Source organism: Elephas maximus, chromosome 1, assembly GCF_024166365.1.
Source record: "Elephas maximus indicus isolate mEleMax1 chromosome 1, mEleMax1 primary haplotype, whole genome shotgun sequence".
Lineage (NCBI taxonomy): Eukaryota > Metazoa > Chordata > Mammalia > Proboscidea > Elephantidae > Elephas > Elephas maximus.
The window spans coordinates 7,346,095-7,370,769 of NC_064819.1; positions in this window are offsets into that span (position 1 = coordinate 7,346,095).

Below are 24,675 nucleotides of genomic sequence, written 5' to 3' on the forward strand. Positions count from 1 at the left end.
AACATTGATTTGAATGGAGAAAAGTCATAGAATATCAGAATCCTAAAGACTCATATGCAGTACAATGAACTAAGCCCTCGCTGATTTTGCTAACCTGTTATAACTAAAGAAAGCCTATCAGAAACAGAGCATATAGGAAAATAGAAAATCAGAAGTCCCAGAAGTGGATCTTGGAGACAGGAAAGAAAAACAGCAATGACTAATTAGCAACTAGAAAGAGAATTAAAAAATAAGACCACAAGGAGAAACAGAATAACATAATCCAAAAGAGCAGAGACTTATAAGAAATACTCAAGATCAATACCACATCACTGAAGAGAACACAAATATCTTAATCTTTTACGTCAGTGTTTAATCGAATCAAATCTTTGGTTTTGGTATGCTTTGCAAAATCTTTGGTGAAGTCATTAAATTGGTATCTGAAACTTCTGGCTGATGAAGGAAAAACAATGAAAAATACTCTGAATTGTCTCACAGCCCTGAGGATAAAATAGAATACTCCCATTTTTATTTCTCATGCATGTGGGATTCTAGGCTATTTTGGGGAGTAATTCATTTCCAGTTTAGCCTGGAAGAGCTGCTTTTCAAAAAGGGAACAAATGAACTCTAGAAAGTCCAAAACCAGTTCCAAGCATGATTCTTCATTTTAACATATAGGATTGCGAATGAACCTTATAAGGTTCTAGTGTTCAATTTGTTGGGGACAAATCTCATTACTACTAATAATTAACCTACATTATGAACTAATCGTCTGTGAAATTTCCATTAAGCCTCTGGTTTTAAAAGAACATGTTAACCAAAGGAGAAACTCTGTTTCATTATTTCATATCTTCAAATGATTAGCTACTTACTATTAAAAATATGCCCCCTCATTTCTGAAGTAGTGCCCAGGTGAATAAATATATATCACACTTAGCTCTATAAGTTTACAAGGGTGATGATTCAACTACTGTAATATAGAATGTAATATATATGTAATATACATACATATACATATAATAGAATAGAATAGAATGTAATATAATACAGAAATACATGTGAGCATAGAGTAAGAAGAACTTAAGAGATGAAATGTGTGTAGGGGGGAGGAAAGATGAGTACAAAAAAAAAGAATTCAAGAAGCTGTACTCTACCAGACACTGACTAGACTGAGTTGTAAGGATTACCTCTTTCATTTCCCTTTTCCATTCTTTATCTTGAACCTCTCTCAGCCACACCTTTAAAATTACTTGCCCCCTGAATGTCCTGTTATTATCAGCCCTACTAATTTCTTTAAAGATGCCTAACCAGGATGCTCTCAAATTACTGCTCAAAATAGTGACTGTCAAAGTACCTGATAGTGAAGAACCAAAATCCACATCTTCATCTTTTTTAAGGAGGGAAGTAGTTATTACTGGTGGAAGAAACCCTAATATGAATTTTACAGGTCCCTCATTCACTTTAGGGAGGCTTCAGGAAAAAAAAAAAAAAAAAAAGTTTCCTTCTTTTGATCATTACACACTTTTCAGATCCCTAGCAAAGCAAGGAAGGCTGGACATCTTCTACCTGGAGGGAGAATCTGGTGTGTATATGGCTGATCAGTCCAAGGGGTTAATTCATCAGGACACCTGGTGAGTCAGCTTTATTCTGTGTCTTTACCAAATAGTATTTATCTAATCTCGTGCTTCATTCTTGCAAAGATCTTCAGGGAGACTGGATGAGAGTGTGTTGGTAGATCGCAGCAGTCCATAATTACTCAATTGGAGAAAAACAACTCAAACGGTACATGGGTTATTGATAATAGATCATTAGAATTATCTACTGTCAAAACTTGCTACTAAGTAGATACAGTGTTTATGGAGTCTGTGTAGCCCTGGGCAACTTTCTTTAAAACTACTGTGATTATTTTTACTTAAACTTTACGCAGTTAGTTATTAAATAAGATTTTTTTTTCTTGTAGAAGGAAAAAAAAATCAAAATATTAGTGAGACAAGAGAAGGATACCTCATCTATTTACTTTACCCCCATTCTTGCCTCAGATAATCCTATGAAACAGAAAACATTTCAAACTTTTCAAATATTCTGTTTGCCCCAAATCAAAGCTGCTGGGAAAACCAGAGGCATTACCTGGTTTGCTCATGGGTTTTTTTGTTTCGTTTTATTTTGTTTGCATTTAGCAAATGCTTGTGAGGCTGAAAACTAGTTCTTCTCAATTCTATGAAAAATTTAAATAATATTAATATGTTAAATCAGTATTTCCCAAAAATCTCCTGATTCTAAGAATCTGATTTCTCAGCTCCTCATACAAAGATTTTGTTTTGGATTCATCTCCTGTTGGTACAGAAAAAAAACTGTGATTTACAAAAATAGTCTAAGAATTTCTTATGATAAAGCAAGTTGAAGAACATCCTAAGGGAGATAAATTGGAAAATCTTCACTAAATGCATTAGACATTTGTTGTGGATATCTATACTCTTTCTAATATACCTTCTTACAATGACAAGTTTGTAAAGCTAAAAATCACATTTCCCAGACTCCCTTGCAGCTAGGTTTTCAGATATAATATAGATTTGGCCAGTTGGATAATTTTAGTTAGATTTGCAAAGTGGAAATACGGAGATGCTTGGAGATATCTGGTTGCTCAGCAGCGATGTTAGCAGAGTCCCAGTGTTCAGTCACTAGTTTCATGGGCGTTAGGAAGTCAAGTGAGAAGCATCCGCTCTTTGGAACAATTTTATAACAGATTTACCATGGTTCTGGAACAGTCAGCAGCAATGGAGGCTTCTTCAATGTAGCAGTTCTTTGTATCCAGGGGCTTTCTCATCACAGAAGAGGCATCACCTGTCTTGGTGTGATAGTTTTATGGAAATAACTTGTGAAGTTCTTCCTTTAAATCCAGTCAGGAACCTATTTCTTCAACCGACCCATGAATTTTGTAAGTCTTTATTATCCTTTGATAAAGCCCTTCCTGGTTAAACAAGCTAGAACGAATTCTGCTCTCTAAAATTGAATTTGGACTAATACAATAAAGTTAAAAAAAAAATCCTACATTCAGATTAAATTTATTCATCCTTTCCTTTTAGCTTTTCTTCTTCTGTTTCTAGCAATTTGCCCTTTGGTGAAGGAGTGGCCCTTTCTACTCAGAAATTGGTTGGTCTAAATGGGGGATCAGTTAGGAAGAATTTATCTCCTGGACTAAAGGAAGTACTGTCCTGGCTTTACTGGTAACCTGGCCATTTAATCAAAGTACAAAGTTTTCAAGATATACAGACTGCAGGTTTCACTCTCCCCAAATTTAATTTATATTTATTTTTTGAAGACCTTTACTTAAGGTCAAAATACATGGAAGTTAAAAAAGTTGCAGAAAAAATGTTATGAGTTAGAAAAATGTTCTTCATACAACACCCTTTATAAAAAGCGGGATAAAAGACAATACATGCAGAAGGATTCTATTTTTGTAAAAAATAGAAAGCATATGTATTTATAAAAAGAGACTGGAAGACCCAACTTATTAACAGGGGTTATAGTTATTAAAAAAAAAAAATTAGGTGGTAGATTATAGGTGGTTTTAATTAGCTCATTTGGCCCTAGTAATAATGCTTTGTTCTTTTCACACAAAAATGCTGCTGATGAAAGGGGATCAAATGCTTTCAGTTGTCTTTAGTGTGGTAGTTATAGATGTGTTTAATCTATTTAATGTTGGATGCGAAATGATTAAATGGAAGCACCCTGAGCTACTGTTACCAGGGCAATACTTAATGATGTCACCTAGGAAGAGACAAGGCACCCAAAACATGTGTCATAGTAGACTTGTACTCCATAGGGTTTTCAATGGGTGATTTTTCAGAAGTATATCACTAGGCCTTTCTTCCAAGGTGCTTCTGGGTGGACTCAAAGTTACAACCGTTCAGTTAGCAGCCAAGCAAATTATTATGTATTACAAGAACATTATCCTTCTTGATACCATTTGTGATCAAATGGTACCAATAAGTGAAAGTTTATTTTGAGGCAACTGGCCAAGGAGAAACAGAGGGAAACAATGGGAATTAACACACAAAGGGATTCAAACACTGAACCTACAATTATAAATTTCACTCTCATTCTAAGTGAGTTAGTCGAGCGTAGTTGTGTTACGTAAAGTAGAGGTTGTCGCAGAAATTGAAACAATCCAGTAATATGGATGGAAGAAGTCTGAGAAGAAGTAGAACACATTTTATCTCACTTCTTGCTCGGTCTGACTTTTGTTGGAAAAGTGATGTATTTTGGTAGGAAGCCTGGGAAGGTTTCAAAACTTTGGAGGACTATGCCTTTGCGTGCATATGTCCGTTTGATTGCTTTTGCAATTTTTGTTTTGGGGAGACATTTGGAATTTTCTGAGACTTTAAGGGTATCTTTTTCTAGAATTGCTTCTGCATGGAAATCCCTTTGAAATCTTTAGTATGCGAGGGCACGGGTGAATCACAGAAAAGGCAGTGCAAGTTGACTATCCAGGAAAGGAATTCCTTCTTCTCTATCTAGGTTATACAGTAAAGGTTATGAGGGAAAAACGAGGCAGAGATTCAAGGCAATCCCTTTCCTGGAAATAAAGGTAGTACAAACAATTGAAATTCCCCTCAAATTATATTTATCAAAAATCCAAATTGAGCTGAATAGGTAGAGAAGGATGAAAAGTTCCCAATAAATCTATGTAAATCTGACTTCTCAATGCCCAAGCACCACTACATACCAAGTGACTATTTCCACTAGTAACTTACCACGTTTTCAGTATGTAGATGGAGCCCGTGCATGCATCTTCCACGCTTAATATTCTCTAGATAACACATACCTGTCATGCTTCAACTGTAGTTGGATCAAGCCAGTGCCAAAAATATTGGGCATGGCATCAATCTATAAAGCTAAGTTTTAAAATATAAATGACTCACATTTTCAGAGAAAATTTCTGTCACCCAACTTTGACAAGCGAAATTAATAAAATTATAAATAATTCAAGATCTAACTTTAGGAGCTGGAAACCTCTACCTTCTGAAAGCTTAAAACAACAGCTACAAACTATTAGAGGACTTCTAGAGTAGCAATATCAACAATAACAATAAAATCAAAGACGATAACAACAACAATTGCATGAATACCCTCAGGGTCAATTCTGCTGTCTGCTGGTACGTAGTATGTTGGTCTTTCTCAGAAACACCTCAGTGTGTCTAACCCACTTCATTCACAATATAAAAGCATTTGCTATTTTCATACAGTCCATTGATGTTGTTCCTTCAAAAGTCTGTATATTTTCTGTAAGATCTCCTTAATATGCTAATTTCATCTTAAGTATGTTTTACCTACAGGAATTGTCCTTCAAACAAAAAGTTCTTCCTTTCGCTAGTGTCTTTATGGCCATGTCAACATTGTTTTAATCTCCATATTGTGTTTCCAGATCCTGCATCTCATAGGACATAGATGGAGTGAAACCTCTTAAGAGATGCACGTTTTTTTTTTTTTTTTTTTATTGTGCTTTAAGTGAAAGTTTACAAATCAAGTCAGTCTGTTACACAAAAACTTATATACACCTTGCTACATACTCCCAATTGCTCTCCCCCTAATAAGGCAGCACTCTCCCTCCCTCCACTCTCTCTTTTCGTGTCCATTTCACCAGCTTCGAACCCCCCTACCCTCTCATTTCCACTCCAGGGGGAAGATGCCAATATAGTCTCAAGTGTCTGACCCAAGAAGCTCACTCCTCACCAGCATCCCTCTCCAAACAATTGTCCAGTCTAATCCCGGTCTGAAGAGTTGGCTTTGGGAATGGTTCCTGTCCTGGGCCAACGGAAGGTCTGGGTCCTTCTAGTCTCAGTCAGGCCATTAAGTCTGGTCTTTTTATGAGAATTTGGGGTCTGCATCTCACTGCTCCCCTGCTCCCTTAGGGGTTCTCTGTTGTGTTCCCTGTCAGGACAGTCATTGGTTGTAGCTGGGCACCATCTAGTTCTTCTGGTCTCAGGATGATGTAGTCTCTGGTTTATGTGGCCCTTTCTGTATCTTGGGCTCTTAATTACCTTATGTCCCTGGTGTTCTTCATTCTCCTTTGATCCAGATGGGTTGAGACCAATTGATGCATCTTAGATGGCCGCTTGCTAGTGTTTAAGACCCCAGATGCCAAGAGATGCAAAATTTTGATTTCTCATTACTTTCTCCCATCTCCTTTTGTTTTATGCTTAAACCTAGGTGTACGTTACTTCTTTCCTCTGTTTATTATGTTCTGTAGTTTTCATATTTATCTATTAGTATTTTCCATAAATATCATATGTTTTGCTCTCAATTTAGTTCCTGGGTAAAAACCTTGATAGTGAAGCTCTCCAAGTTTTTACTTAACAATTCCTGCATCTTTCCTCATTATTGCATTTTCTATCTCCTATGCTCTCCCTCCCTCCCTCACTCCAGTTTACTCAGGCTTTGCTGTTCTCCCTTTTCCACTGCTGCTTCTTTCCTTGCACTTGGCTTTGCCCACTTTCAGTCGCAGTGAACTCTCCATGAACTTCCCAATGAAACCTTTCTTGAAGTGACTTCTGCCTCAGGAGCCTGGAGACTGCAGATACAGGTGGGACCTGTTCCAAGCTTCAGGGTGGCAGCCCAATCAAGTGCGTCTCCAAACAGGGAGAGATGTCACCTGAAGTTGACTTTGCTGGGAACAAGGATGAAAAGGCAATGAGAATGCAATGTGAAAACGACTGCTCAAATCATAAGCGAAGCATCAGAAAGGGAGAATGGGAATAAATTAGGCAAGATGGTGGGTGGGCATGGGAGGCTTCCAGGCCTGTACCACGTGAGGACTCAGATTAGGAAGAAAGAAAGAGAAAAGGCAAAGCATATGTGTCTGGTGACATTAACAGATATAGATTCAGGCTGCAGAAACTGAGTGGAGGGGAAGAATGGCCTGGGTGGCACCAGCTTTTTAGATCATGTGCCAGCCACTGTAGTTAGTGCTTTACATCTATCGCTTCATTTAATCTTTGAAGCATTCCTATGAGGCAGACGCTATTACTAGCTGCATTTTACAGAGGGGAAATCCTAAGGTTTAAAGAGGTTAAATAACTATTATTTAAAAAATCTGTTGCCACCAAGTTGATTCCTACTCATAGCAACCCTATGAAACCTTAAACCTGTTGCCGTTGAGTTGATTCCAACTCATAGCAACCCTATAGGATAGAGAAGAACTGTCCCACAGAGTTTCCAAGGAGCACCTGGTGGATTCGAACTGCCAACCTTTTGGTTAGTAGCCACAGCTCTTAACCGCTATGCCACCAGGGTTTCCCAGCAACCCTATATGATGGAGTAAAACTGCCCCATAGGGTTTCCAAGGAGTGACTGGTGGATTCAAATTGCCGACCTTTAACCACGGCACCACCAGGGCTCCAAATAACTACCATTGGTATCCTGTAATTGGTGTGAAGCCCTGGTGGCACAGTGTTAGGAGTTACGGAATCAACTTGACAGTAACAGGTTTTTTTTTAATGGGTAATTGGTGGAGATGTGGTTTGAACCCAGGAAGCCGGAATCCAGAGTCCACACTTTTCAGCCATTACTACACTAGAGCCTTCGTGTACAAATGCTTAATATGCTCAGATGCTAACCAAAAGCTTGGAGGTTCAAATTCACCTGGAAGCACCTTGGAAAAAAGACCTGGCAACCTATTTCCAAAAAATTAGCCATTGAAAACCCTATGGAACAGAGTTCCATGATCTGGAATCCACTCAACAGCAACCGTTTGTTTTAAAACTATAATAGTGGTGATTACACTCGTAGGTCTGAGATGAAGTAAAAGGAGTCGAGGGGAGAGAAACACAGTCTGAGCAGAGGAAAGAGTAGCAGAGGTGTTCAGGACATTCCTCTGGCTTTCTCATAATAGCATCTCTTTGAGCACAAGGTCAACTGCAAATGACTGACAGAAAAGCACAATGAGGAAAAAAAAAGTATTCCTTCAATAAGTTATGGGGGAGCCACCCTTGGACTGATAACCTAATGAAATTTTTTATTGTTCCTTTTCTTCCCTTCATACCTTGCTGATCTAAAAATTAGATTGCTTGTGATTTTATTACTTTCTTAAATAAGATATTGTATTTTTTTGTAGCCTTTAATTACTTCATTAAGATGATTTTAAGACTGTGGAAGTATGATTTTCAATCACACTTTCTAATCAGAAAAGAGAAAAAAAAAAAAAAAACTAGAAATGATTCACATAGGAAAAAAAATGTCAGAAGAGACTCCCCAGCATGGGGCTTTCAGCTGCCTGTGTACTTGGCATTGACTTTGTGGACTAGATTATAACTGTGAATACATCACCGCATTCCCAGAATGATCTTAACTGTGAACTACCTCCTTCTCCTCCTTCCCCTTGCATTTACAAAGAAAATAATGCAGCGTGTTTAGTGTAGGAGGGATAGAAAATACTTGTCTTTACACCAAATTGGCAAGCAGAACAAGCAGCTAGAGGATAAATGATATTAACATCTCTTTTTTTCAAGTGCTCTAAGCCTGATGTGTTTTTTTTTGTTTTTTTTTTTTTTACTTAATCTCTCAAATTTGCTCTGTTGCTTCGTTGGCAAATTCTTGTTAACAAAACTACCCAAGTGGGGAATAGGATTAACAAGAAGGAGAACTGATGGGTCGTCTTTAATTACCATCAGGAAAAAAAAAAAGTACACACAGTTAACTCTTTAACCTTCTGGCTGAACAGCATTCCTTTTGTCATTCAATAAATATTAATTGTGTGATCTATATGCACAAGGTACTATAAGATTATGAAGATGAATATGATGTATCTTTTGTGATGTAGGAGATCAGAGCCTGATAGGAGAAAGAGAAGGCTGCACACATACAGAGAACGTAAGCAATGCCAGTTAGGGCCAGTGAAGGGGAATTGCCAGAAAAGCACCATGAGCTCAGAACATGGTATAATATGGTATTATGCTTGGGAGAAAAATCAAGACTTCATGAAGGAATTTGTTTTTTATGACCAGGGATTTGAAGAGAGAGTTAAACTTGGATACGTGGTTATGTCTGGGAGTATGGAATAGTGTAAACAAAGGCAGTGAGGCAAAAAAGCCTTGAGAACATTTGAAGAACATCAAGTCTGGCCTGAGAATCAAGTGTATAAGGGAGAATAAAGGCAGACAAGGCTGGTGAGGTTTGTTGGGGTGATATCACAGCATTTCTTCAACATGGAACTGAAGAACGGTTATTCACTAACTTCAGTAGCCCAAAACTAAGGCTGTTCACGCTATAGTGAAAATGAAAGACCCTGGAAGTTTGGTTCCTTTATGCCTTGTCAGGAAGACTTTATTAGTTTAAACACTCATCCCCAAAATTTTATTTCTCAAAAATAATTTCTAGGGATGGTAAAAGCCGTTATGGAAAGTACCTTGGCGTTTGGATTGTACTTATTTCTGTCCAGACCATTTAAGTATCTAATTTTACCATCTGCCTCAGAGTCTTTTATTATTACTAGAGAAGTATGAGTTGACATTCTAAAAAATGCCTGACAGGAGCAGCTAGCTACCAATTGAGAAGACTGTTGACATTATAGAGCCTAGAGCAGAACTAGTCCAAATGGCAACCCTTGGTCACTCAAGAGGAAAGAAATACCTATCCCAGAACCAAAATACATGTTGGTTGGCTAAAGTTTATTACCTAAACTCATAGGATATTTGAACTAGAAGGAGCCTTAAGGATAGTCCAGTACAGTCATTTATATGCTTCACTATTATCTCTTCAAAGAGCTAATAGGGTAGTGAACGGTATCTAGATCTATTTTTAATATTTCAAAAGGCTAGTGGAAACCAAGCATCTATCTTCACAGGGCACAAAGATCATCAACGTATCAACCATCCTACTGAATGACTGACATTGTTTTTTGTGGTCTTTCCTGTTGCTTTTTACTCTTTTTAATATACATTAAAAACAAAACAAAACAAAATAACCTTGATGGATAAAAATAAGAAAATAAAATTAGCATTGCCTTTTGATAAATCAAATATTTCCAAATAAAGTCTATGGGAATAATATTAAGTCACTGTGTTGAACAGGCCAGAGCTACGTTTAAGCCCGGCCACCTGTCTGTCAGTTTGTCATCCTGTAGTGGCTTGCATATTGCTATGATGCTGGAAGCTATGCCACTGGTATTTCACATACCAGCAGGGTCACCCACGCAGGACAGGTTTCAGTGGAGCTTCCAGACTAAGACAGAATAGGAAGAGAGGTACAGCAATCTACTTCCAAAAATTAGCCAGTGAAAACCCTGTGGATCATAAGAGAATGTTGCCTGCTTTAGTTCTGGGGCATGGGCCCCCTAGGCTGGTCCCACCTTAGTCACTAATTATATGATCTTGGGCAAGTGTCTCTATTTCCCAGGTCTCAGGTTTTCCATTTCTACAATGAGGCAATTGGATTAAACTTTGTCATTGTTAGTTGCTATCAGGCCATCTCTGACTCATGGAATGGCCTGAACTCAAATCTTACAACTGCCAAATCAATGCCCTTTTTACAGCAGCACGTCACCATGTGAGCTGCCCAAACAGAAGACTCCAGAGTGGAGAGGAAAGACTTGGTACAGAAATCAGAAGGTGTAAAATTTACAATGATTTCAACTAATTCTTCAGGAGTCCTAGAGAATTCCACTCATAAAAAATATAAGGCAATAAAAGCCACAAAATAATGAAATAATATGTTTTATTTATTATTGCCCTAAAACAGTCTCCAATGTGCCTGACATGTCTGAAGAGTTATTTTATGTACTTGTATTATCATTGTGAATGCATTATTTACTCTTGCAAAATACCAGTGAAACTCACATGGGAAGCATTTTTATCAATTTTGTAAATATTAGAGCTGAGGCCCAGGAAAGCCATGCGATTTTCAAAACATTGCGTCAATAGTGAGGCTAGGATCTGGTCATAAGACCCTTGAACTTCATTCTGAATCTATATTCTAGTTTCTTGGAAATTAATTCCATTGGTTTGACTGCGAGCTGTTCCTTGAGATGGCAGGGAGACATGACAGAAGATGGAGTATAAAACTATGTAGGGATTTTCTATTTTGTCCTTTCCTTCACTTCTATAAGTTCCCTCCATCAACTTGTATAATTGAGAATGCTTGTGATTCATTAATTCCCAGAGGAGCCGTGATCAATTCATTAGTAACCAAAGGTGTTGGCCACCACGATGTGCCATATTCAGTTCTGATGAGTATGAAGTGAGAAGGGTAATGTATAACCCACTTAATGCAGGCTCTATTGGAGTTGACAGTAGAGTCCCATGCCCTTTACTCTTATTGTTATTCTGATCTAATATCATTAAGGGGAGTCTAGTTCAGGTCAATAGGTTGCCATGAATTCTAACTCCTGTCAATTCCAATAAAAGTTTGAGATAGGGACTACACTATTTAGCTCTATTTCCCTTTGTATTTTCTGGGCGTTTTAATGCCTTCCTTTAATCCTTCGGCATAATTTTATATGTCAGATATGCAAGAGTTGGGCATACCTGTTAGGGGAGGCTGAGGAATAGTTTAGACCTGGATCATGACAGTGACTATAAGAATGGCATTCATTGTCAATGATAGTTATATTTACTTTCATATACGTTTACATCGATAGGCAATTATGACTGTTTCGAAATTGATCAAGCAGCTATAAAACTGGATGATACAAAGAATGAATGAGTGTTAAAAGGTTTAAAAAAACAAAGATGGTCTTTAAAATATATACCTCTGCCTTTCACCTCTTTTTAAAAAAATATGATATAGTAACATCTTTTTATTTTTGTATTTTTGGTTACATCATTTTAAAATATGGTTGAATTGTTAAATGCATTTTATTTTTTAAACAATCCGTGTATGTATCTATAAAGACATTACTAAATCATATTTTTAAAGAGAGGAGTGAGACAGATTTTCAGGTAAAAGAAGACTACTGATTTTTAAAAGCATGTTTGAAGAGGTAGGAATCTATAGTTTGATGTAGTCAAGTCTAAATATGGAAAAATGTCCAGCTAAAAGCTCATAAAGGATGATGAACAACCCCAGCCTCAAATTATTTCTAAAAAAGGAAAAGCCTTTAAAAGACCAATTAGCAGGCTATCCGTATTTGGCTCTCTCAGTAGGCCTCCAAATGAGCAGCAAAAATTATAGGTGCATATTTTTTCTCTAAACAGAGTATCTGAATAATTTTTCACAACGTGAGAACATGACACCCGTTACTGTGGCGAATGTTTTAGGAGTTACGTGGGACAACTATGCATGAATTTGCTCATACTTGCCCATACTGCATTTCCTATAAAATGCATTAATTAAAACAGCACTTTTTTTTTTGTATTAGAAGTACATTAAATTTATAGATCAATTTTGGAAGATTCCACATCTATAAGATATTCAGTCTTTCTATATGTGAACATGGTACATTTTCCAAATTATTTAAACCCTAATGCTAAATCATATTTTATAATTATCTCCAAAAAAGACTTGTGTTCCTATATTCCATACACATTTGATGCTATTATAAATGGTATTGTTAAAAATTGCATTTTCCTATTTTTTTTGCTTTGCATAGAAATATTATAAAACATTGCCGAGAGCAATTAAAGAATACTTAAAGCATGGAGAGATATACCATGCTCATAGATTAGAAGATTCCATATTGAAAACAACACCTTATTTTAAAAACAACAAGTATCTACCAATATAAAATGAGAACAAGGTGTTATGCAACATAAGCTTCCAGATAAAAGCTGCTACCCTTGGTACCAAATGTAGCTCACAGACTGTAGGAAATTGTGACTCTGGTTTCTAATTTGACTCTTCAAATTACCCTCTAGAAAATTAAAGGCTGGGCTACAAAGTGAGGATATTATTTACTTCAAATCTACTCTCATATCTTATTCCTTTAATTTATGCTCTTTCCAAGGAAAAGTTAAACTTTTTTTAGTCTAATGCAATTTTTCTTGAATACTTCTTCTCTTCTTGGCGAAAGCATCAAGGGACCCAGAGCAGCCCTATCAGTAATACTTGCCCTGGCAACACAATTTCAATTTTAATAATCAGCATCTGCTCTGCTAGATTGCAAAATCCAACTAAAATAAAGAATGCAAAATGGATTCTGTATTGGTATTCTAAAAAAGAGCTTAAGTAAAATGGATTAGTGCTTCCTTGGTGTGCTGAGTTGAATAGTCCCCCTCCCCCAAATTCACGTTCACTCAGAACCCCAGATATACTTAGCTAAGTTAAAAAGCAAACAAACAAACCCATTGCCATCAAGTTGATTCCAACTCATAGCCACCCTGTAGGACAAAGTAGAACTGCCCCTAGGGTTTCACAGGAGCAGCTGGTGGATTTGAATTGCTGAACTTTTGGTTAGCAACCAAGCTCTTAACCACTGTTCCACCAGGGCTCATAGTTAAGGTGAGATCATACTGGAACAGGGTGGGCCCTAATCCAGTGATTGGTGTCCTTATAAGAAGAGAGCAGAGATACAGTCAAAACACAGGGAAAATGCCAGATGATGACAAAGGCAGAAATTAGAGTGCTTCACTACAAGCCAAGAAATGCCAAGGACTGCCAGCAACTACCTGAAGCTAGAAAAGGCGAGGAGGGCTCTCCTTTAGAGCCTTCAGAGAGATCATGGCCCTGCCAACACCTTGATTTTGAAATTCTAGCCTCCATAATTGTAAGAGAATAAGTTCCTGGTGTTTAAAGCCAGCAAGTTTGCTCTACTTGTTACACCAGCCCAAGGAATATACTTGAACGTAACTCAAGAAAATGTGTAATTGAGAATGAGTTTGCTTGAAAACCAGGAATAAGTTATAACTTAATGAATAACATGAGTTGATACATGTAACAGTGTTACATGAATGTGGGGAATTAAGTATGTATTTTGGAGTCAGGTGGCCTGTGTTCAAACCTATTTCCACTACTTAGAAGTTATGTGATTTTACGCAAGTCACCTCACTTCTCCAGCCCTCAGTTTCCATACCTAAAAACTGGAAGCAATGGTAGGGTCTAGTCTGCAGGATTGCTGAGAAAATTAAATGATATTTTATGTTTAACGTAGTACTTAATAATGAGTTTAAAAAAAAAAAAAAACGGCCAAGCCAGTTGCCAGGGCGTCAACTTGACTTATCCCTATAAGACTCCATGTGTGTCAGAGTAAAACTGTGCTTCATAGGGCTCCTAAGGGCCGATATTTCAGAAGTAGATGGCCCAAACTTTCTTTCTTCTTCTTCTTTTTTTTTTTTAATTTTTATTGTGCTTTAAGTGAAAGTTTACAAATCAAGTCAGTCTCTCACACAAAAACTTATATACACCCTGCTATACTCTCCCCCTAATGAGACAGCCTGCTCCCTCCCTCCACTCTCTCTTTTCATGTCCATTTTGCCAGGTTCTAACTCCCTCCACCCTTTTATCTCCCCTTCAGGCAGGAGGTGCCAACATAGTCTCAAGAGTCCACCTGATCCAAGAAGCTCACTCCTCACCAGCATCCCTCTCCAACTCATCGTCCAGTCCAATCCATGTCTGAAGAGTTGGCTTCGGGAATGGTTCCTGTCCTGGGTCAACAGAAGGTCTGGGGGCCATGACCACCAGGGTCCTTCTAGTCTCAATCAGACCATTAAGTCTGGTCTTTTTATGAGAATTTGGGGTCTGCATCCCACTGCTCTCCTGCTCCCTCAGGGGTTCTCTGTTGTGTTCCCTGTCAGGGCAGTCATCGGTTGTGGCTGGGCACCATCCAGTTCTTCTGGTCTCAGGATGATGTAGTCTCTGGTTTATGTGGTCCTTTCTGTTTCTTGGGCTCATAATTACCTTGTGTCCCTGGTGTTCTTCATTCTATTTTGATCCAGGTGGGTTGAGACCAATTGACGTATCTTAGATGGCTGCTCGCTAGCATTTAAGACTCCAGACACCTTTCTCCAAAGTAAGATGCAGAATGTTTTCTTAATAGATTTTATTAGGCCAGTTGACTTAGATGTCCCCTGAAACCATGGTCCCCAGACTCCCGCCCCTGCTACGCTGCCCTTCGAAGAATTCAGTTTATTCAGGGAACTTCTTTGCTTTTGGTTTAGTCCAGTTGTGCTGACCTCGCCTGTACTGTGTGTTGTCTTTCCCATTACCTAAAGTAGTTCTTATCTACTATCTAATTAGTGAACCCCCCTCTCCCTCCATCCTCTGGTAACCATCAAAGAATATTTTCTTCTCTGTTTAAACTATTTCTCGAGTTCTTATAATAGTGGTCTTATACAATATTTGTCCTTTTGCCTCTGACTAATTTCACTCAGCATAATGCCTTCCAGGTTCCTCCATGTTATGAAATGTTTCACAGGTTCGTCACTGTTCTTTATCGATGCGTAGCATTCCATTGTGTGAATATACCACAATTTATTTAACCATTCGTCCGTTGATGGGCACCTTGGTTGCTTCCATCTTTTTGCTATTGTAAACAGTGCTGCAGTGAACATGAGTGTGCATATATCTGTTCGTGTAAAGGTTATTTCTCTAGGATATATTCCAAGGAGTGGGATTGCTGGATTGTATGGTAGTTCTATTTCTAGCTTTTTAAGGAAGCGCCAAATCAGTGGTTGTACCATTTTACATTCCCACCAGCAGTGTATAAGTGTTCCAGTCCCTCCACAGCCTCTCCAAGGCCAAAACTTTCTTTTGAGGCACCTCTGGGTAGACTTGAATCTCCAACTTTTCAGTTAGCAGCCAAGCATGTTAACTATTTGCACTACTGAGGGACACTGAGTAAGTGCTTCTCAAATATTAGATTCTCAGCAATATTCATTAGTTTAAATAGAAGTCAGTATTCTAAAGAAGTGATTGGCAAAGAAATGTTCAAGTTAGCAGCTTAGAAATGTTAAGGCCATTTAGACAAGGTTCTAAGGTATTAATACATACACAGCTAGCTTATCCTTGCCAAACACCCCCCCAACTTTCACACACGCACAAGCAGCCACAAAATTCACAGATGAGATCATAAGACTATGTAGACTGGGTGCAATTATTCTGACACCTCTAGAAAATTTCTTTTTTAAAATGCTCTTTTTAATGTGTCAGATAGAGATGTAACTTCTCTTGCATTTTCTTACTTTACCCCCCAAATTTATTTTTTGTCCTTGGTTCTGAGGGGGAGCTTCTACACCCTTGGAATTTCCTAAGTGATTGGGGTGACTTTGTTATTTATGGAGGATTCTAGACTACACAGATAGGTTATGCTAATGATATGACTCAAAAGAGAAGAGGAGGTAGTTGGAGAGAGATTGAGTTTAACCATGTGGACAATGAGTCAATCAATCACGCCTATATAATCAAATCCTAATAAAAAAACTTGAAGCCCTGGTGGCATAGTAGTTAAGAGCTTGGTTGCTAACCAAGCTAACCTTGCTTTCTAATAGATTATACTAATATGGCCCCCAAACTGAGGAGCTGATACTAAACATCTGGAGCGCTTCCATGAAAGCATAAAAACTTGTGCCCAGAAAGCCATTGTATTTACCCACTGATACGAACTGAATTGTGTCCCCCAAAAATGTCTTTTATAACTCCTAACCTGTACGCCTGTGGGGCCCTGCTGGCACAATGTTTAAGAACTTGGCTGCTTACCAAAATGTTGGCAGTGTGAAACCACCAGCTGCTCCTTGGAAACCCCATGGGGTGGTTCTACTCTGTCCTATAGGGTCACTATGAGTGGAAATCAACTTGACAGCAAAGGGTTTGGTTTGGTTTTTGGTATGCCTGTGGTTATAATCCAGTTTTGGAATGGGTTATCTTCACTTCGGATGTAAAAGAGATTAAATGCAAGCTAGAAGCAGAGATGGGATAAGATAGGTAACAAGACACTTGGAGACCTCCAAGGAACTAGGAAGCAGAAGCTGAGGAGACAAGGACCTTCCCCAGAGCCCAGAGAGGGAAAGCCTTCCCCTAGAGCTGGTGCTCTGAATTTGGACTTCTAGCCTCCTAAAGTGTAAAAAAATAAATTTCTGTTTGTTAAAGCTATCCATTTATGGTATTTCTGTTACAGCAGCACTAGATAACCAAGACACCCATGGATATTTTGCCTTTGGCTATAATTCTCACTTCTTGGAAACGTATCAAAATTTTTTCATGGGTAGCCATCTGAAAAGTCTACATACTATTATGCTTTGGAAAGTTTAACTTGTCCAAGAAAGAACAGTACTAATAACAGGGCTGCTTTGTGACGCCTATAAATTCGTAAAAACTGATCTAAGGAACTTGGGGCAGGGATGGCATCAAAAAGTAGACATTTGGATTACAGCCTCTGCATATATTGTGGCAGTCTGAGTCAAAGAACAGTCATTTGGTGTAGAGAAGCAATTTGCACAAAGCATTGGCAGAGTCATCACAAAAACAAATTCCCTTTACCCTCCAAAATAGCAAAGCATAGCCTTCCTGACCCGATGTTTGATGACAGATCTCAGGGGTTGTGCCATCTTACTTTTTAGGGGTGCAGTGTAAGGGTAGCCCTGCAAAGCATGTCTTTGTTCATTTGTAGAAATAGTTCATGATCTTGAGCAAAATCAAATGTCTCCCATCCTGCTATAAAGTAAATACTGACGTAAGACAAAAAGACAGTATCTGGAGACTCTAAATGCCTCATACTTTGATTAAAAATGCTTTTGTCAATTACCGATTGATTTTGTAGCTCATTACAGTGATGGATGTTGGGGCTGGCGGAGGTGGTATTTGACCACTTGGCCTGAGGGTGCACTCTATTAGAAGAAGATGGTAAAATCACAATTATTTTCCAGCACTCATCCATGGGTCTACACTGACCCAGTGGGCGCCACTGGGATAATTTGAAAGAATGGCATCATAGAGAATGACCAAAAAGAATAGTACATCAGCCCCTCTAGAAGTAAAACATTTTAATCAATTATTTCCCCACAACCTGCTGAGATCTTTGCAACATGTTAAGTAGCACTGAGGCACATCAGCCAAATTTCTAAGTAACCAAGAGTGTTTAACGGAGTCTGTAGCAAGAAGCATTCAAATGTCCGTGTGCCTATACTTATGAATATTAAAACTATATGTATTTCTATATAAAGTAATGTAGCATGTATATCCACACATGTAAATACCCAAACAAATTACAAACGCACTTTTTTCTCCCTTAAATATCGGAGGTTGTTAGAAGATGCAGAGATACCAGAGGATATTGGTAAGAGCTGCAGGGGAAGAAATCAATATTCAGTAGCGGTTAAAAAAAAAAAAAGGAAATTCATCTCACTTTGCAATGCATTCATACTGTGCTCTGAAGTGACCTGTATTTGAGAATTTCTCATTGGCAGCTCTGAAGTCACTGTGTGTTTTCTTGCTCTGATCCCCCTGGTTCGTTCTCAGGGCATTCCATAATGGTAGCCTCTGAGTGACTACATCTCTGTAATAGCTACACAGCCACGGTAATATCCATCAGATATCTAACACGTATGTCTTACCTGTGGTATATCTATCACCTGCTACATAATGATGGTGACTCAGCCTTCAACTAAAAATTTAAGAAAATCAATGTTCAATGTAAAGAAAGCAGATGTTATATGAGACTGGAATTAAGAAAAGAAAAAATAAAATTGTTTCAAATCAAAGACTAGAAGGCCTGGCTACACTATGACTATAGCAATATTGGCCATACGTCTACACGATTGCTTTTTATAACACCCCACCATGAACACAAACCTATTTATGGCCTACTTTCATGGTGATATATCTCTTTTGTGCTAGTTGTTTAGAATCCAAATACTATGAAATGGGACTGTAGTGACAAAAAAATAATACTTCATATAATGAAATGTCAAGAAATTTAAGGTAAAGTAAGGTAAGGTAACATAGGTTCAGGGTACAAAATCTGATTTACACTTGTAATTCAAGTGGAAATAGACAGTGGAATGTCATTAGAACATCTGGATCATTTTAGAAACTGATTATTTTTGACATCAAGGACCAGGTTGAAAACTCATTTTTCTTATCTATTATACTGTAGAGGTGGTAAAGAAATAGAAGGAAATAATCCTCATAAAGTCTGGAAAACGTATGACCTGGGTACAAGATGCTTTACAAAAAACAGACAACATAAAATCAGAACCAACTTTGAGCTATTCATGGTATTAAACAAACAAACATGTTTAGATACTCAAAATTAACTACAATTCTAATCTGTAAAATAATAGGCCTATAGATGGCTTATTTTTGTACCAAAGGGCCAGATTTGGAGTGAAAATGATGCTGTACATGCAGTCTTCACAATAAACAATCCCAGGACAAGTCCTGCTGATGGGATAAAATTTAAAAGAAGAAAGAACACTGTCAGCGATAAAGAGTGCTTGGAGCGGCAGTGGTGACAGCCATCTTAATGGCTTCCAGGTCTCTGGTTCAAGTTTTGGATATTGCCTACTGCACAGGTAAAGATGATTTAAATATTACCAGTGGGCAAGAAGAACACATCATTTAGAACCAAACAAATGAATAGTCACCCTAGTGCTTTACATATGAAAGAGGAAGACTCTGTGTTTCTCAGCTCACAGGTGACTGAAGCCAATGGTCATATCTAGTCTTTCTGTGGCGAAGGACAGATAAGTGGGTGTTGAGACTAGTGATACTGGGCAATATTTGCCCTCCCAGATACTGTTATATTACCAGACCATTTCGTGTTGTGATTGCCTCTTCTCCCCTCTACTAACACTCCTGTTACAATTCCACCATGCTTTTACTCTCTTCTCCATCAAAGACAACTGTGAAGAACATAGCAAATGGACGAGTGTCAATCAACTCTCCTGTAGTTAAGATATAAAAAAAATCTAAAATATCATGTTGAGTCCATGGTCCAAATACCCAGCAAACTTTCTGTTGCTTGCCTCTAAAACAGCACTTATCATGCTATATTTATTTCCTGTTTATTGGACTCTCTCCCTACTTCACTGTCTGAAAACTTTCCTAAAAGAATCTGTTACGGATTGAATTTTGTTTCCCCCCAAAAATGTCTGTCACCTTGGCTAGTCCATGATTTCCATTACCGTGTGACTGTCCACCATTTTGTCATCTGATGTGATTTTCATATGTGTTGTAAATCCTACTTCTATAATGTTGATGAGGTGGGATTAGCAGCAGTTAATTAATAAGGCAGGACTCAATCTAAAAGATTAGGTTGTGTTTTAAGTCAATCCCTTTTGAGATGTAAAAGAGAGAAAGGAGCAGAGAGACAGGGGGACCTCATACCACCAAGAAACAAGAGCCAGGGGAATAACTTGTCCTTTGGACCTGGGGTCCCTGTGCTGAGAATCCCTTCTATTGGGGAAGATTGATGACAAAGACCCTCCTCCAGGGCCAACACAGGGAGAAAGCTTTCCCCTGGAGCTAAAAACAAAAACAAAAAAAGAAACAGAACCTAGTGTCCTCAGTCGATTCCGACTCATAGCGACCCCATAGGACAGAGAAGAACTGCCCTATAGAGTTTCCAAGGAGCTCCTGGCGGATTTGAACTGCCGTCCCTTTGTTTAGCAGCCATAGCACTTAACCACTACACCACTAGGGTTTAGCTAGCACCCTGAAATTGGACTTCTGGTGTCCTAGACTATGAGAAAATAAATTTCTCTAGTTAAAGCCATCCACTTGCAATAATTCTGTTATAGCAGCACTGGACAACTAAGACAAATATTTATTTGGCTCTCTACCTGTAATGTCTAGTACATTAACTGGTTCAAAGGACATAATAAATGTTAAATACAGAGGTTAGTATTTATCTGAATGGCCATTCCTACCTTTCTGAACACTTAAGCAGCAACATAACCAATTAGACCAGGAATTAAAATGTTTTCTTTGAAATATGTACATTTTTTTTAATTTTAGATTTTAAAGACATCTTCAGAGGGTCATAATATAAAGAGACACCAGGAATAATCAATGTTTAAGGTATTTAGAAAGGATATTAACAATGTTGAAGATCATAATGAAAATAGCAGCTAAATTACATAAGCTAGCACATGGAAGCACAGGTACAGTTTGGAGGAAACCAAGTTTATAACAGAAAATGACAATTCTAAACGTCCTGCCATACCGATACCATACATGAATCCAAGATAATTGCTTCAGTACCAGATTTATGCCTCACTAAACTGAGCCTGTCAGAAAACCTCCTTAGCAACAGTCCCTTCAGTTGCAGTAATGGCCGTAACAAGTAATGAAAAGACTTACATTATAGTTGAATATACCTGTGTAATTACTATATACCAGAAGCTCAAACCAAACGTTTTCTTCCCCCATATGTACCCTGGAAACCCTGGTGGCATAGTGGTTAAGAGCCACAGCTGCTAACTGCAGTTCGAATCCATCAGGTGCTCCCTGGAAAATCTACCGGGCAGTTCTACTCTGTCCTATAGGGTTGCTATGAGTTGGAATCCACTCGATGGCAACAGGTTTGGTTTTGTTTTATAAGTGCCCTAAGGAGTTTTGGTGGCACAGTGGTTAAAGCACTCAGCTGCTAACCAAAAAGTTGGTGGTTCAAACCCATCAGCTGTTCTGTGGGAGAAAGATGTGGCAGTCTGCTTCCATGAAGATTTACAGCCTTGGAAATCCTATGGGGACAGTTCTACTCATAGGGTTGCTATGAGTCAGAATTGACTCGACATTAGTGGGTTTGGTTTGAGTTTTGGCTTATACGTGTCCTAAAGCCTGATTCTGAGGACAAGTTGACAACTCTTACAAGTTAATGGCAATTCTCTAATACAATGCCTACTTGCTGGTATCACTGAAGCATTTGTTAAGGTAACTTCAAACTTGAAGATAATCTGACCTTAGTTGACAAAAGAGCCTGGCACCCTGGTGTAGTATACACCCTACCCAACTTAATGTACTAATGAATTGGTGATAGAACACACAATTCCATGGAATGGTATCAGGGATCCATTAAACGCAGCTGAAAAATGTGACAGAAAAATTGAAAAACCCGTTAAAACAAATGTACAAACTTATATTAACATTCTGGGATTTATAATTGTCCTTGTCTTTGACATTTGGATCTAATTCTAAAAGAATATAAATTCAGAAGGTAAAAAGAAAAATGAGATTTACATTGGCTGAAAATTGTCAAATAGCTACAACTCAGCATGAGCTCAATGTGTGTTTATGTAGACAGTAGTGTGTAATACTTGGAAGTGGGGACTGGAACTTTCACCATTTATAAATTGTGAGATTTTGTGAAAATTGCCATATTCTACTTCAGTATTCTCATCTCTAAAATAGGGAAAATATCACCTTTCTCACAGGCTTATGTGGTGGCTCAAGAAACGTTAGCCTTATCAGTGAAGTGTCGAGGGTGGCATGGTGGCCTGGGTTCAGACAATAATAATAAAGCAAACAATAATAATAAAACAAACAAACAAGCAAAAACCCGTTGCCATCAAGTATATTCTGACTTATGGCAACTCCACGTGACAGAGCAGAACTGCTGCATAGCGTTTGCTTGGGTGTAATCTTCATGGAAGGTGCTCTGGTGGCAAATGGTTAAGTGTTCCGGTGCTAACCAAAAGGTCGGTAGTTGGAACCCACCAACTGCTCCTTGGGAGAAAGATGTGGCAGTCAGCTGCTGGTAAGATTTACAGACTTGGAAACCCTATGGGGTCGTTCTACTCTATCCTATAGGGTCACTATGAGTTGAAATCGATTCAGTGGCAATGGGTTTGGGTTTGGAACCTTTCGTGGGAGCAGATTGCCAGTTCTTTCTTCTGTGGTGCGGCTGAGTGGATTCAAACTTCCAACCTTTAGGTTAGTAGGTTAGTAGTGGAGTGCAAATCATTGGAGTCACACAGCGACCTTCAGGCAATAATGGGGTGAACTGTGTATAAATAATTTAAACACAATAATAAAGTCAGCTAAAAGTTGGTCTACATTTTATTATCACCATGCCTTGGCAATTCTAAACAAATCCATTGATAAAATACTCTTTTAGTCAGGGACAGAAACTCCCAATGCTGTTCCTTTAGTATACTACTGAAGACTTACAGTCATTATTAATGAAAATTGAATCAATAAAGTATTTCCTATGAATAATAATGCATTAGATAAAGGAAATACACACATTTAAAATTTTACCATATTAATAAATTTTAAGAATAAAACCATAGAAATTTGTAGAAAAATAAAATATCCCTTATAAGTTCACTAATGATCTTATTTAAGGAAGCATAAATTCTTCTACATCAGTTATTCCCTGGCTATCAATAAACTGCTATGCGCCAGTCTTTGGCTTTCATTTCTCTCTCTGCCACATTTCCAAATATTTGCTTCCTGGTTAACTGAGATATCAGAAGAACAGATACCATAATATTACATTTGTAAATTATTTTCTGCTACTCCAAAAGAGTATAATTTAAGCTAACAATACCAAAGTCACAATAATGATTGCATTTTCTCATTGGAAAAATTTGACAGCAATAAGAGCACCTACATGTACTCCATGTAAGTCTCTCCTCTTCTATCATTGCCCTGTTAATTATTCTCAAGATCACTTACTTTTTACTTGCTATTTTTTAAGTTGATGAGATCATTAAATTTATCAGCTATCAAAATACATTAGAAGTTTATGAAGACTTCATGCTGCCTTTGAACTACAAATAGAGGAGGAGAAGGACTCACTTTTAAAGAAATTAAAGTAATAAAGCGAAATGGGTACCCCTTCATTTTAAGTATCCATTAGCCAGGGTATAAGAGAGAGTTAAAATGAAAATCACAGGGAAATAAACATGTGAAACACACATCGTTCTTCACACACAAGCACTGAGGCACTAGCCCAGCCATCAGCCCACCCTTCCCCAGAATCTGTGTCAAAAACATTCTGAAGGGAGAACTTAAAAGATATATTTTCTGTTCTTAAACAAGGGGGTCTCGTTGAAACCTCCATTCCTAAGAAGAACTCATTTAAGTGGTTGAGACAGCACTTTCGTTTATTGATGATACATCTGAATTCATTTTCTCCACTAAGCAACTGCTAGTCTTTGGGTTGGGGTGACACCAAATACTTTATACAGAATGATCTGATTCATGACATTTTTATTCCCTGTAAATTGAGTTGACACAAATGTTCTTAAACTGCAGAAATTATTCTTGGTGTCTTGAAGAACTGCTAGTTGCTTCCTAAATCTTCAAAATTTGCTTCTTTTAAATATGTTGGCCAATTGCTGGAGTTAATGGTGATGAATGAAATCAGGATTAAATTTTTAATAAGCTAGATTTGCTCTAGTCATTGGCAGAGCCCAGCTATCTACATGCTGGAATCTGAGTTGCTTGAAAAGTTCCCTGCATTAAAAACATTTTCCTGAAAGGCACTGAGGTGTCTAACACCTCATTTAAAATTACTTCTTTAAAACATAGTTTGAGGTCATTGTCGTTAGTTGCTATCAAGCTGGCTCCATTCATAGAGATCTTATATAAAACAGAACTAAACGTTGCTTGGTCCCTTACCATTTTTATGATCCTTGCTATGTTTGAGTCCATTGTTTTGGCTATTGATCAAAACATTTCATGAGGTTTTCCCTCATTTACACTGATCTTTTTTCTACTTTACTAACCATACCTGTCTTAGGCTGGGTTCTCTAGAGAAGCAAAACCAGTAAAGTGCATGAATATATATATATAGAGAGAGATTTATATTAAGGAAATGGCTCACAA